This window comes from Oncorhynchus mykiss, chromosome 15 (genome assembly GCF_013265735.2).
Source record: "Oncorhynchus mykiss isolate Arlee chromosome 15, USDA_OmykA_1.1, whole genome shotgun sequence".
Taxonomy (NCBI): Eukaryota; Metazoa; Chordata; class Actinopteri; order Salmoniformes; family Salmonidae; genus Oncorhynchus; species Oncorhynchus mykiss.
The window spans coordinates 59,425,491-59,431,561 of record NC_048579.1 but is presented as its reverse complement, the minus strand read 5'-3'; positions in this window follow the sequence as shown (position 1 = coordinate 59,431,561).

Sequence of the window (6,071 nt, the reverse complement as noted above, 5' to 3'; positions counted from 1 at the left end):
CTCAGGATTCTATTAGATTCAGGCCGAAGACGCTGTCACACTATGCAACCAACTGTGACATGTTTTGCTATATCCCTGGGTTGGTTTGAGTTTGTTGCTGCTAGTTTGTACACTGCTGTAGTCAGAAATGAGTTGCCTAGTACCACAATATGTATTTCTCCCCTAGACATGGGTTGCACTTCGGAGTCTAATGTGACCTGTTTCTGAAACAGTGTTTCATCTAAATTCCACTAACTTAGAAATGCATGGAAATACGATGACATTGCTAAAGTACCAAAATCATTTGTAGGAAACAACTTTGCCATATTATGATGTTGTCAAATTTACTTTAGAGAGATGTCATTACTGTTACTAGCAAAGTTTGTCAAAAATAGCTAGTAATGCTAATGTTAGCATGCTAAAATGTAGTGGTGTCTTCAGTGTCATTCAGTTAGCTGTCTAAAGTCAATGTGGCGACATCACAATCATGAAAAAAGGTTTTCCTACAAATTATTTAGTCTTTTTGAAATGTTATGTTTCCAAGCCAAATCTGCATTGTATTGAGTGAGGTAGGCTAACGCTATGCTAGCGATGATAGTGATAACGAGTCTCAAAATATACAAAACCAGATACATAACCAGCAGTCTAGCTACGGGTATACTCGCCACGACTGGGGACCAACGGACTCCCAACCACCTATTCCGCATTATAGGGTGCTTCGGAAGGGCATGCAAACTAGCTGTCTGTGCATCCTGCTGGAAGCATTAAGTGCATGGTCAATCCGTATAGGGCTTTTCAGTCAAAAACATCTGATCTTTTGAACGCGTTGGGGGTAATGAAACAACGGAACCCCATTCAATGAAATGAAGCAGAGGGGCCATTTGCACGTAGAGCTTGGTAGAAGGGGAATGACTTGTTAACATAATTGTAATCCAAACACAACCTTAATTTACTTGTTGAGACACACTAAGGTTCCAAACGTATCCTATTTACACACTGTAGTCAAGTTTGACACCAGAATAAATGTTTCTGACTCATATTGATGCCGCATAGGGATTAGTTGGTTTTTAGTAGAGGGTCTGAAATGTCATATTCAAACTATTGTTATTCAAACACCTTTACAACCTGAAGGGAATTTAAGTTTTCTTTATTTTTCCTGTGAATGACAGTTCTGACCTACACATGGCCTACCGACAACTGCCATGCGCCGATTTAGGCTTATTTTTAAATCAGGAGCTGACAAGGATGGGGCATCAGCGTCCCCAGAGATCTTATAAATCTGAGCAGTTTACCGGATGGTAAAAATGGGCCGTTCTCCGTCTCCAAACTGCCTAATCCCAGCACTTCCTCTCCTCCGCTCCTCTCCCCCTGCCCACAGTGTAATGCATTTTCTGTAACTAACAGCCGTTGTTTCCCGATTGTCACGCTCCCATCCCTTTCTCCAGGAATGTGTATGTCTGTGTGTGTATGCAGGAGGGGAGAAGAGGGGCCATTGGTCTCTGGGGCGCAGGGCTCTCTTCTAGTCTTGGAGCCATGGACACCGAGGCCAAAGTGAGAGAGAGAGAGCGAGAGACAGAGACAGAGAGAGAGGAAGGAGAGAGAGCGAGAGACAGAGAGAGAGCGAGAGACAGAGAGAGAGGAAGGAGAGAGAGAGAGAGAGAGAGAGAGGCTAGGAGCTGGCAGAGTATCTGGATAAGCCATTACTTTTTACACCACAAACTTCCCCTCCTCCTCCCTCCATCCCCAGCTCTGTGATGACTCTGGCAGGCATGGTGCTGTAACTGGGCCCCGTCACGCCTAGCCCCCCCTCTCTCCTGGTTGAACAACCACCTCAGTGAAAGACGGACACTCGGATGTCAAGTCCTCACGTGCTGGCAGCGTCCGGTGCCTTTCAACAGCCTTTAGGGCGTTTAATTAAGCATGTCCCTTATCTGCCCAGAGCCTGATAGACACAGAGCCTCAGGACCTGCAGGGACCACACTTGGTACAGTACTGTAGGCACAACAGCACACCATGAGGACTTCCTGCAGTTAACCCTAAATACCATTCTGATGATTTGATGTCAGTTTCTCCCATGTGTTCCCATTATCCTCAATCATTATGTGAGCATGCTACTGTCATAATGTTTGTGTTAAAAACAGCAATTCTTTCAGATCAGTGTTTTCCAGTTTCTCTGTGCTAAAAGCTCTTGTCTTAGTGTGGTACTGGTGGCAGTGTGGAGCGAAGTCCAGTCAATATGTTATGTCTACAGAGGGCCTGAGCAGGCTGTCTGACCCCTCAAGAGCCCTGGTGCTTTTGGGGATCATCACAGGTCCAGGCCTCTCTGTCCCGCCAGCCCAGGGGATGGGGGTGATTCTGGGTGTACGGGGAACCCTGTGACCCTCAGCCTGGGTCGGGTGTCAGGGGTTCACACTCTGGGGAACACAACCTGACCCCCTGTCTCGTTACACATGGGGCTCCACTCCAAGGCCACGTTCAGTGCCACCACACTGCCCAAACCGTGTGTGTATGTGTGTTTGAGAGAGGGAGAGAGCAATAGAGAGGGCCGTTAATGGGAGACAAAAGCTGAGCGATGTGAGTTCAGTGGGACTAATTCCACTTTAGTTCAAGTCTAGGGGTAAATACATTGGGAATGAGTCAATGCTGGCGAGCCAAAGTGTGACTAATTGCTCAGGGTCAATAACTCCGGGCCTGATTCTGGCTGGTTTCAGACCCGAAAACAACCCCGATGTGCTGGTGGGAGCATGGGAGGGCAGGCCTCTGTGTCTGGAACAAAACAGTCGAGATGAATCAATCCTCGGCTCAACATTCTGTTCTGGCTCTATTGTTCAAAAGCCCACTAAAAAGGATTGGTCGGCGACTCTGGGTGAAGGCGAGTGGAGTAAGGAACCATATGAAGGGAGCTACAATAGAAAACACAGCTTTTTGCTGATGGAGGCCAGGGCTCAGGCAGGTCTGTGGGGGCAAATGCTATTCAACCACAGGTGGTTGCTGCCATTTCAGCCAAGTGCTTATTTTTTTATCACAAAATACTGTGTTCCTTCACAAAAGCCAAGGCCAAAAGAAAATGCCAACTACTCTGCTCTACTGGGCCTTGCAACAAAAAAAAAAGCAAATCATTGCAAAAATGTTCCATGCCTGTGAACATTTTCCATGCCTGTGAACATTTTCCATGCCTGTGAACATTTTCCATGCCTGTGTTTCAGGACGCTCCACACAGGTATGATCCGACACGGCTTACCGAATCACAATAGCCTGCTCTAACAGAAAAAAGGACATCTGCTTTGTCTGTTCCACCCAGTAAATAAGTGTCCAGTGCTGTTGTACCCTGGCTGAATAAAGCCTCCCTCTCTCCTCTTGTACATTTTAGTCATTTATCCAGAGCAACTTACAGGAGCAATTATGGTTAAGTGCCTTGCCCACCTTTTGATTACTGCCCCAATGTTCTTAACCTCTAGGCTACCTGCCGCCCCCTGCTACTTCTCTGCCGCCCCCTGCTACTTCTCTCCCTCCCCCCAGCGACAGTCTGATAGGGGCTAGGGAGAGAGCGATAGGGGCTAGGGAGAGAGCGATAGGGGCTAGGGAGAGAGCGATAGGGGCTAGTTAGAGAGCGATAGGAGCTAGGGAGGGAGCGATAGGGGCTAGGGAGGGAGCAATAGGGGCTAGGGAGGGAGCAATAGGGGCTAGGGAGGGAGCAATAGGGGCTAGGGAGGGAGCAATAGGGGCTAGGGAGGGAGCAATAGGGGCTAGGGAGGGAGCGATAGGGGCTAGGGAGAGAGCGATAGGGGCTAGGGAGAGAGGGCTAGGGAGAGAGCGATAGGAGCTAGGGAGGGAGCGATAGGAGCTAGGGAGGGAGCGTCCCTCAATAACACTCCCAAGTCCAAACAGTGGCGTGTTGCTTGGCTAAGCTATATTTCCTCTCCAGCCAACCCAGCATCTGTTTGTGCGTGCTACTGTCCTGTTATCCCAGGCTCTCTGACACCCTGCTCGATCAATTGGTATTTACTCACCCAGGGCAAAGAACCCCAAGGTGGGGAGGAATGCTAATGACTATCCTCTCTCTTCAAAGTAGGCCACTGATAGAGAAAGTGTGTGTATGGGGGGGGGGCGCGTAGTGTGATGACAAAATGCATCCTGGACCAACACCTCCATTGTTTGTGTGATTAGCGGTGGCAAAATGAGGTGTGAACAGGGGATATCCAGGTGCACCGGCGTGTGTACAAGTGTTTAGTACCCCCATGTGGTCCACACTGTACCTCAACAAGGCCTCATCATAAATGACATCATTTGGACACGCCAAAGGTTTTTACCGAACAAGTTGAATGATTAAATATCATTGCATATTCTACAACTCTCAAAGTAAATATTCTAAAATTCCCATTGCATCCCAATCCCATCCCAAAAGGTTTACAGCTACTGTATATTACCGCGGGTTCTCTCTGTTCTGATGTCAACGACCAGGGCCAGATAGGGCCGTAGAGGAGAGGTTAGGGCCAGGGATCCAGGAGCAGAGAGTAAACAACAGTAGCATTGGGTCTCCCTGCTGGGTTGATTATTGGAGTGCAGTAAATAGGCATGCCCATTGCCTAGACAGAGACAGCACATCTGGGGCTCAGCTCAACACCGCTCACCTGGGCATCTGCACTGGTTGGTATACACTTTAAATGGAGGCAGCAGCAGAACAAACAATTTACGGTTCAGTAAAAAGACTGCACAGGATGTATCACCAGTGACTGAAAACAGAGAGGTAGGCCTACACCTTCGGTATGTTTACCAGCTATATTTAAATCAAGAAAAACGAGACCAAGACCACATGCCTTTTGCTCTGTTGGGCTTCAAGGTCAACCAGCCACAGATGTTACAGCTTCTCCTGCAAATGTGTTAACAAACAAAACCCGAAGGACCTAATAACACTTTGGGCACAGGAAACAAACCATCCCACATGCAGTACGCTGCTCCTTCCAAAGTGAGTATTTTTTATCTGCACATGCACAATGTTTGTGGCTGTGGTGGTCTTTGTTCATCACCAGACAGAGAACTCCATCGTCAACCCATTTCTGTTTATCTGTTGACCATAGTGGAGACTATATAAAATAAGACAATTTAACTGACTTTTAGGAGCAACAATACTCTGATCTCTTGATTGATACATTTTTCCATCACCAAAACTCCTTATGGATAGCTGATAGTTTCCCCGTGAGGGGCTCATACTGAGGAAATGAAGTTGAGTGAATCAATGATCAGAGAAATTGAGTTTAATGAACAGAAGAACCTTGTGCTGTGTGGAACAGGCAAAGCTCGATTTTGAGCTGTTAACGTGTTTATGTGATTGGATTCGTACTTTGTCACACAGCACCCTCTTCTGGTGAAAAGGGAGCAGTTGAAATCAGAGAAATTTAAATTAGGTATCTAACAAATCTGCTTCTGTCCAATCCATTCCACAAGTACAATATAAACTAGTATCAAATCTAAAAACTAGTATCAAATCTAGAAACATGTTACAGGCGGGAGTATATGTACCCCATATACTGGAGGTAGGCCGTTGTTCATTCTAGGACTAGGTGGAGGAGAAGAAAAACAGACTGAACGCAGAACAAGACAACTTGGTCCATTCAAAATGAATGTATTTAACTAGGCAAGTCAGTTAAAGAACAAATGTACAATGACGGCCTAAACCCAGACGACGCTGAGCCAATTGTGGGTCGCTCTATGGGACTCCCAATCACGTCCGGTTGTGATTCAGCCTGGAATCAAAACAGGGTCTGTAGTGACACCTCTAGCCTTAGACCACTGCCCCACCCGGGAGCCTACAATAGGCATGTTTACAATAAAAGTACACAGAACGCAACAATTTTACTGAGTTACAGTTCATAGAAGTAAATCAATTGAAATAAATTAATTAGGGCCTAATCTACAGATTTCACATGACTGGGCAGTGCACAGCCATGGGTGGACCTGGGAGGGCATAGGCCCAGCCAATCAGAACCCCGCAAAAGGGCTTTATAAGAAAGAAGTGTGCCGGTTTCATCAGCTGTCCAGGTGGCTGGTCTCAAGATGATCCGGTAGATGAAGAAGCAGGATGTGGTCTGCGG